We start from the raw sequence: 9923 nt of genomic DNA, 5'->3' as shown, positions 1-9923 counted from the left end.
GACACAACAAAAAACCACTAGAAACGCCCTCGTGTTAAGTCTTCTCCCGGTATCGGTTGCTGCTTAATCTACTCGATGTGACAGGGATCATGTTTTTGCAATGTTTGATAGAGTAATACACAAACATCTATACATATATACATATATATATATTTTACTGCAAAAGAAGAAATGGTACCACAAGATGCTAACCCAAGGGACGGTCCGTTGGTATGCGGTTACAGAGGTGTGACGGTGTGCGCCAGCATGCCAGCCGGAAAGCATGATCATAATCCTACTCCAAGCCCTATTGCTCCATGCTTCCTACACTGTGTAACCACCGTGAGAGCCCCAAAAACTACCCAAAGAGTCAATGTACTAACGTAGTTGTGAAGCCGCTTGGCGGATGAACCAGCAGAAGCCAAGGAAAGCTTTACTTTCTATCCGGCTTGACCGGCATACATCATCATCATTCTCAGTTCTTCAGTTCTCCTCGTTCTCCTCTCGACGATTGGAATGGATCTCCATTAACGAACGAAAGACGCTCGAATTAACGGACGAGTCCAATTCAACACCGTGGACCGTGTGGTGGGGACAGAAAATGGATCCCTAAACTCCATGAATGATCCAAGTGACCTGGGATGGAAAGGCCTCATGTTACCCGGTCGTTCATTAACAGCGAACAGCGGAGTGGAGCATCAGTCGTGAAATAGTCGGGTAAACCGGTCCAGTATCCTGCCCAGAAGGAATCCTACAAGTTGTAATCACTGACGCAAACACACAAACGCACACGAATACACGATGACCGGACACTCGATCCACTTATGAATTCGTCTAACCACAACATCCATTTTTACGTTTGCTTGCCGAACGTACATGCACGCCGGTGTTGAATACACATATATTTATCGTAAATCTCAATAAACTAGAACTGCTGTAAAAAGACGAGAGCTATGATTTGAGATCGAGGACGAACGTAAGTGCTTGCTGTTTTATTTCATTCCCCGTCAAAGATGTTCACCGTCGAAAGAAAGAGTTTCCGGGAGGTGGCCCTTGATCTGCGTGTTTGCTCGCTAAATCGTATTTTTTCAAAAGTGCGTCATTCTATGTGTCGTGTAGCAGGACGGTATGGCCTGGTGTGGCTTTCTAATCCATTTCTTCACTTAGAAATGTCGTTAGCTCTGGTGTTTGGTCAGGTCCTTCACGTTCGCCCGCGTGCTACCTGAATAACATGCATAATTTATTCCACCGGCCTGCCTTCACACAAATATCGTTCATCAAGCCAGTCAGAACAGCTTTCCCGGGCCAGCGACATATGGCCTCTCATGGTAACACCAGGCGCTAGAAGATGTCTGCTTCACCAAAGCAAAAAGGAACGAAGCGAGCACGGATGCATTAAAAATCGGATCCTTCTGTCGGGGGCTGGCAGGGCTAGGGACATATCAAAGGACCGTACCATCATCGTGCCGCTTGTCCATCGTCGGTATGCTCTTCTCGGGCGAGGTGATGCTAGCACGTGTTGATGAAATTTTTGTGCCGACAACGATAACAAAGCGATAACAAGTCAATGATACCGTGCCGAGCGAACGTGAGGCCCTCCCTAAGATGGTAAACGGACGGTGGAGTCTGCTAGGTGCAAATATTTACTCATCCGGCTCTCGTGCTGCTAAATGGAAACGGATGATAGGACGAGCGATAAAAGGATGACGTCTTGACTTCCTAAGAATCACACGGTTAGTTTTGAGGAAATTTATTGCATATTCTTGTATCGCTTCTGTCCACCACCAGCACGGTCTAGGCTGTTGTGCGAACAGCCTGTATCCTTATTTGAATGTTATTGACCAAATATGAATATGTAGGCCCGGTTAATTTATTCGGGTTGTAGAAAAACGCGAAACAACATAGAAATTTAAGGTTTTGTCCAGCCGGTAGAAGGGGAAAATGCTGGAATATTGCAAATGAACTCCCTTTTCAAATGTACGATATTTTTTGATAGAGTTTACCAAACGTTTTGCTTTGAGCATTGGTTCAATGATTTGAACAGTTTACATTTTCAATATAGTTCTATTACGGATATAATGAAGCAATTATGTTTAAATCCCGCAAATCATACGTTGTACAACTAATTTGTAATTGATTTGTTTGACTAAAATTTGGTTTCAAACTTTGATTGAACTGTATAAATAAACACAAATAGTTTATCCACTCATTCCAAATTTTGAATAGAACTTGTTGGCTTTGTGCTTAATATTGTGTTATAAATGATTCCTGTTTCCTTGGTAAACTTTACAGAATTCCAAATTGATCATTGCTATATGTTGTATTGAGTTTTACAAATCTGAGATTTTTTTTCCAAAATTTAAAATACTCTAAGAGATAAGAATCGTTCATGTTCCATACAAAGAAAGCTGCAGAATGATATTAAGAATGAAGGACATCATGAATCGTGAAAAGGAGGAAATTTAGCGCTCAAAATAATCAAAAATCGTTTGGTCTGGAATGGTTATTGTGACCTATTCGTTTCAAATACAAAACTCTCACAATCCAGGATCTCGAGCACGCCAGAGCAGCACTCAAGCCAGAGAAACTATAACTCAAACGAACTTGTAGCGATCTACGTAAAAGATGAACCTAACAGGACTGTTTCAACGCGCTGACTTAGCAAATCAAGCGTAAAGTTGACCATGTTCTTTGATAAAGCTGCTTATCGAACATTTTTACCAATCAACGATGACGCCTTACAGGAATTCTTGGTACCAGCATCCTTCGCTAGAAAGTGGCGTCGATATCGGTCTAGTTTATTTAGAAATCATGTGATCGTAACCATCGACAATGCCACACTATAACGGAGAGAGCAATTTGTGGCTTAATTCCTTTTCCTCCTTCCTTTGTTCTTATCAAACCATGCTTAACCAGGCCCATTGGGGAATGGCGCTGTATCTCTCTTTCTCTCTAAAGGATGGATTTGTGATGCCACCGTCGAGAGGAACGCAGAGTTAAACCACGTGGTCCAGCTGCAGTCCCGTTACACGGTTACAGTTGCATAGTTATAGCAGTAATTACGAACCCAATAGAAATTGCACTCCACTCGCTTCTCTACCAGTTGTACTGGATGCTTTTATGAAATAACAGCGAAAGAAATCTCCAAGTCCAATCAAAATATTTTTACCATTCGGGTCGGTTGTGGACCGACAAAAAGCAATGTGCAGTACTGCTCATGTAAGTACCAATCGACTAAGAAAAGGCTTAAAATGCACACTTGTCAATCAAATTTCTCTTTACAGGGACACTGCTCTCATTGTAGTTTCGTCAAACGAACGGGAATTTTATTAGATTATAAGATGCCGTACACAACTTAGAACGGGATTTTACTTTTTTGCTCACCGACCTTATATGGTAGGAATCCTCGTCAGTCACTAGCTGATGTTCCTCTTCATTTTTATGTCCACTTATTTACTACTCCCATCCCTGTTTTCCCCGTAATCTGCTTGAGACTTTGGTACGTTTTGACCTCCTACCTATTAAACACTTCCTTCCAGCTTCTACTAACATAACTAAGATAATGCTCAGATACTAAACAATCAGGACTCTGAATCCTGCGACCCGAGTTCAAATCTCGATAGAACATTAACGTGAACACATGGAAAAGGTGTGTATAGTCACAATAATATCTTTCACAGATAAATATACTTTCATTGACTTTCATTTGACGACTTGCGAAACATTACTTCAGCTGCATTGCTACGATAGCAACTTTCTTTTGTAACTCTCAAATACGAACCAACAACGCAGCAAGGCGGGAGAGTAGTATTTAATTGAACAAATTGCAAGTTGATCAGAAATCTTATTTATGACACATTTGAACGAGTTACATTCGTGAATGGTACTCAAATGGAGGCGCCATTTTTTTCAATGGAGGCGCCATTTTTTTCCAATGGAGGCGCCAATTTTTTAATTTTCACAGCATCAATACCTTTCGTTCTGTTCTCATGCTACTTAAAAAAATTCTCCTCCGGTAACGATGACCGTCAGCAGTTTTTTGTTGTTGCTTCGATATTCGTCACATATGATATGATATGTGACTGCTTGGGAAGGATAGAGATGTTGCATCTGTGACCTTCTTGTCCTTCAAGGTCGGTGTGCCACTGTCACTCAGGGAGAGAGCACTTGACCCTGCCACCTGGCCAAACGGATTGCTTTTCCGAGAATTCGTTGAAAAACCGCGAACAAACACTAGAACGATCTCACTGCCAACCGGCAACACTGTTTTTTCGACGATTCTGACTGAACAACAAACACCGTCCCCGCCTCGCCCATCGCTCGCGGATGTGCCACGTGGCGTCTCATGCACCTCTCCGAATCAACTACGAAAGAGGCCTCGGCCCGATAACGATAGCGATGTCAATAAGGATGATTGACTCTATGATCTTCAAACCGTCTACGATAACATACCTACCTGCACCGTGTCCTTATGTACCAGCAACGATGTTCCTATCCGGCACAGTGGTGCCCTGCCTGTCGTCCAGAACATAACCAGCAACATACCTACCAGCTCCGTGTCCTTGTGTGCCAGCAACGATGTTTGCTTTCGCGGTGCGCCTGTCGTCCAGAACGAGTCACATGGTTTTGACGTTCAACGATCCTCTTTGAGGTTCTACTACCAAAATGTGCGTGGCCTTCGTTCCAAACTGAGTGCCTTTGCAGTGTCTATGTCTGTGTGTGACTGGGATGTAATCGCACTTACTGAAACCTGGCTTGATGAGTCCATCCCGTCTGCGTCGTTTGGCGACTGTTACTCTGTGTTCCGTTGTGACCGATGTCCTGTGCTGAGTAGGCGATCGCGTGGTGGTGGAGTTGCCATCGCCGTTAGAAGCCATCTAGACTGTCGTCCGTTGGAATCATCTGTCCAAGCGGTTGAGTGGATTTGGATTCGAATTCAATTGTACCGTTGTGCAATTTTCGTTGGTGTAGTGTATTTACCACCAGATTTATGCCGTGACATTACCGTTTTGAAGCGACTTAGTGATTCAGTTTCTCGTATCCGACACCAAATGTGCTCTTCTGACCAAATTGTACTCCTCGGCGATTTCAACCAATCGGCGATTGACTGGTTGGATGATGACCCAGTTTCCAGTTCTTCGGCGTCGGCTGCTGCTGCTTTCTTCAGTGACATGGTACATTATCATGGTTTGCATCAACGTAACACCACGCGGAATGCTCTTGGTCGAATACTTGATTTGGTGCTTGTCGGGTCCGATACCTTGTCTTCGATCTTCGTGCATGCTGCACTTGAGCCACTAACTGCAGAGGACTCGTACCACCCAGCGTTGGACATCGACCTGAGCCTCAGTGAACCTCAGCCGGTTAAAAGAAGCACGTCATCTAATCTGTTCACATACAACTTTGACTTCCGTAAGGCTGATTTTACGCGTTTATCGTCTTTAATTCAGGCGATTGATTGGTGCAATCTTTTGTCTTCTAATGATTGTAACACTAATGTAAGTTTATTCACTGATACCCTAATCAGTTTGTTTCGGCAAACTGTTCCTTTGTCTCGTCCAAAAACTGGGCCTCCTTGGTCGACTCCTCTACTGAAGCGTCTTCGCAGACTTAGGGCTAAGTGTCTTAAACTTCTAAAACGCCAGCGCTCTGAGGCAAATAGGAATCAATTTTTGTTCCATAGCACTCGATATAAGACGCTCAATAATCAGCTCCATGCTAGTTACATTCGACGCATGCAGTGTTATCTCGTTAGCAAGCCACGATCCTTCTGGGGTTTTGTTAACTCGAAACGCAAAAGCAATGGACTACCAATAACTATGCATCTGGGTGAAAGCTTCTTTTCGACGGATCTTGCAAAGTGTGAGGCATTTGCATCCCTATTTTCCAACAATTATGACAGTTCTATCGTTTCCAACGATTATTTGAACGATGCTCTGGTCTCCGTACCTGCTGACTTTTTGGATATCCCTGTACCGCTTGTTGATGAGTCTGACATCATCATCGCTGCAGCAAAGTTAAAATGCTCGTACACTCCTGGCCCTGACAACATACCATCGATTGTCGTTAAAAAATATGCGTCCGAACTAGCTGTCCCACTGAGAAAAATTTTCTTATCCTCGCTATTATCAGGGACTTACCCTTCTGCGTGGAAGGAAGCTTGGATGCTACCTATTCATAAAAAGGGCGACAAGTTTACTGTTTCGAACTATCGTGGCATTTCTATTCTCTGTGCATGTAGTAAACTCTTTGAGTCGATTGTTACTGAGCATCTGCGAGCTTGCTCTAAGCAGTATATATCTGTACAACAGCATGGTTTTGTCCCATCACGATCGGTGGTGACTAACTTGCTAAGCTTTACTAAATTCTGCCACAGCACCATTGATCGAGGCATGCAGTTGGATACTATCTATACTGATTTCAAGGCGGCCTTCGATCGTGTCTCTCACATAATATTGATTGCTAAACTAACTAAGCTTGGTGTCTGTCCTGCGCTAGTAGCCTGGCTTAGTTCGTACCTGTCTGATCGCCTGAATCGAGTTAAGATCGTGAACACAACGTCAATTGCTTTCTGTAATCCCTCTGGAGTACCTCAGGGGAGCAATCTGGGACCGCTATTGTTTTTATTGTTTATCAATGATGTCTCATTTTGTCTTCCTTCTGAATGTCATATTATGTATGCTGATGATGTTAAGCTGTTCGTGCCGATAAATGTCCCTTCCGATCACCTTTATTTACAATCCTTGCTCGACATTTTTGTTAACTGGTGTAGCTGTAATTACATGTACTTGAACATCGCTAAGTGTCATGTAATTTCGTTTACTAAAAGAAAATGTCCAGTGTTGTTTCAATACCGTTGCGGCTCTTCGGTAATCGATAGAGTTCAAGAGGTCCGTGATTTGGGAGTTTTGCTCGATAGCAAGTTATCGTTTACGGCTCAGTATGTTGACATGGTCTCGCGTGCGTTTAAAACATTGGGGTTTGTGATCCGTATGAGCTCTGATTTCAGTGATGTTATGTGTTTGAAATCCCTGTACTGTGCACTTGTTCGTCCGATTGTGGAATTTGCGTCTATTGTGTGGCATCCACAATTTCAGTGTTGGACGGATAGGATAGAATCCATTCAGCGGAAATTCACGAAAGTTGCGATTTACAGACTCGGGTGGTATTCCCATGATGAAATTCCCGACTATAACACTCGATGTTTACTTCTGGGCCTTAGAACGCTTGAACACCGTCGTGGGGCTGCTCAAGCGTTATTTGCGTTTAATGTGTTATCCGCCAATGTTGATTCTCCGTCCCTCTTGTCACAATTTATGTTGTCAGTACCTGACAGGCGTTTGCGTAGGCGGGTTGATTGTGAGCTTTATGTGGTGCATCGTTCCACGTTGTTCGGTACTAACGATCCGTTCTTAGTGTTGTGTCGGTCTTATAATAAATTTTCGTCATTACTTGACTATAACATGTCCCTGCCTACGTGCCGCAACTCAGTTAGCCTTGTTCGTTTTTGAGACTGTGTGAATTCATATTTATGTTTCATCCATTTGTCGTATGGTTAGTTTCAGGATGTACCAATTGTATTTTAGTTTTAATGTGCTAGCTTTAAGTGTCAATTAGGCTATGGCCCGTTGACTTCAAATCAATTAAATAAATAAATAAATAAATAAATGAAGGACGATTCATTATCAATGTTATGGAGAAGTGATCCGAAGGGCGTTTGCTGATCAAAGAATGTTTTCGTTGCTCTGTTTTGGAGTTTGTGGTTTTTTTCTTCTAGCACCAATATGGCATTATGGGGTATTGGTGTATTTGTGAGACTTATATCTATCAAATGATGTATAAAAAGTACACGTGCAAAAGTTGTCTGATCTGAAAAATGTACTCAAAGGCAAAAGTGTCGATTTTGCTTCGCTCGCAAAACAACGATTGTCGTGTTCTCACTTTACGCGATCCATCCAGCATGGAATTCCTGCACGAATAGGCTCATATCGCTCCTAAAGACTAAGGTCTAATAAACATAAAATTCAAGTCCGCTTTCGAGATCCTCGCTGGAATAATGATGTTTGGAGCAGTTGTCTCTGATGCAACCAGTTTTCATAAAATCCAATATTAAAATGTGTATATCAATTTTTTTAAGGAAGACGTTTAACCAAGGATTAAAGCAAACTTCAATACACCAGAAAATGTTGAGTTTCAGCAACATGGAGGTCCCTGGTTTCAGCAACATGGAGGTGTCTAAACGGACGCAAACATGGTTGAAGGAAAACATGAATTTTTGGTCGAAAGACGAATGCCCTCCAAGCGGTCCTGAATTAAATCAGTTGAGCTATTCAATATGGGCGTTTGTTCGACCTAAGACCTGTGAACCATAACACCATACACGGTTGGTTCGCTGAAATTGTTTTTCACCAAACCCTGGTCTTCTAAGTTGGACACCTATGTTACCGAGGGTGTTCCCGAATTCGGTACCGCTTGGCGAAATTAATTGAGGAAACAGGCCTTGTCGACCCACTCATTTTGTTTGTTTTTGATAAACAATGAAATATAGAGTCAATTTAAATATTTTAAAACACTAGAAAACCTACAAAAATGGCTTTAAACTTTGATAAAGGATTTGCTCTTTTTTTATGGTACACTTAGCCTTTATGGGCACTTAGCCGGTGAAATGAGAGAAGGACATTACGAAAGAAAATCCAAATTAAAATAAAATTTCAAAATGCTGCTCCCATAGTGCAAACTACTCGACAAAATCGAGCGCTCTTGCCTCTCGTTCTCGCACCAAAGAGTGAGCGAGAAACTTACATTTTACATTTTACAAACTGAATTGATTAATCGCTTGCTCAATCAATTAATTAATCAATTAATTGTTCTTATGACACAACCTGTTCGCTTCTTTTAGTGATTTGGGAAAGGAGAGCCAATATTGGCCAAGGCATTTGGTTTTGGTTTAATCAGTTGTTGTCCTGAGCACAAGCACAGCAACGGTACAGCATCCCTCCTAAGCCACGTGATTATTAAATATTTACCACGAAGAACAGTTAATGTTAAAGCAAGGTATTTTGTTTTTGTTACCAAGAATCTGCAAATTACTTAGCGAACGATAGACCATGATATTCGATTAAAGAGTTCGTTCGACGTTCGGTTCGTTTAACAAAAAAGGAAGATTTTGAGTGTGATTTTCAAATTGTTCTATCATCTTTATTGCCAACAAAACAAAGTCCAGGAAACTCTGTCGCTACGCAGTACCACATATAGCAAGGATCAGAAAATGGTAAATAAAAAGTCGAACCAGTTGTAATACTTTACTTAGATTTCATTGAAATGTCTTTATTTTTCTATATATCGTTACGATCTTTGACCATCGTCTTATCATGATGATGAACTGCACAGTACCCAGGACACTGCTTGCACGCGCCACGGCTTACTTCTGGTCCCTAAATTTACAATATGTTCTTTCCTTAAACTCGCCGCCGATTTTAAATACTGATATATTTAAATAGCATACTCATAACCTATTTCCTACATCTTTACGTTTAAAGGCTGTTGTATGTTGGCCTGTCTGTGTGTATTGTGTGGTGTGTGTCTGCTTGTCTTCCCTACGACATGAGTTCAATCGGAACGCGATGAAATATTTGATTTGCGCACGACGAATAATGAAATCCTTTTGCCATGAAATCCTTTTCTTCGTTTGAATTGCAGCGATATCGGCGCTTCGGCCGAGCGACTTACTGTGTCTATCTCTTAGTTTAGTGGAATTCTTCGAAATAAGATCGCGCACAAGCGATGACTAACGATGACGAGGAAAGTGGAAGCTTCGATCCTTCCTCACTGTCCTCCGTTCCAGCCCAGTGACCTCTCGGCCATGTCTGTTACCTTTTCGACGAGCAAACGTCAACGAATTACCAGCAACGTAACAGACTATCCCGATCTGGGGCCGATAAACG

At 42.2% G+C, this 9923-nt stretch overlaps 1 protein-coding gene across 2 annotated transcripts in view; it reads right to left on the bottom strand.

The window, feature by feature from the left end:
• Positions 1-9283: 9283 nt before the first annotated feature.
• LOC126569427 (probable serine/threonine-protein kinase DDB_G0267686) overlaps positions 9284-9923 on the bottom strand; it is a 51536-nt gene continuing 50896 nt past the window's right edge. For both annotated transcript variants that reach the window (XM_050226505.1, XM_050226504.1), the window contains exon 8: positions 9284-9923. This exon is cut by the window's right edge and continues 1102 nt beyond it. The gene's annotated coding sequence lies outside the window, so the exon portion shown is untranslated.

This window comes from Anopheles aquasalis, chromosome 2 (genome assembly GCF_943734665.1).
Source record: "Anopheles aquasalis chromosome 2, idAnoAquaMG_Q_19, whole genome shotgun sequence".
NCBI lineage: Eukaryota > Metazoa > Arthropoda > Insecta > Diptera > Culicidae > Anopheles > Anopheles aquasalis.
The sequence above is the reverse complement of the archived record's forward strand: the minus strand, read 5'-3'. Positions and strand labels throughout refer to the sequence as shown.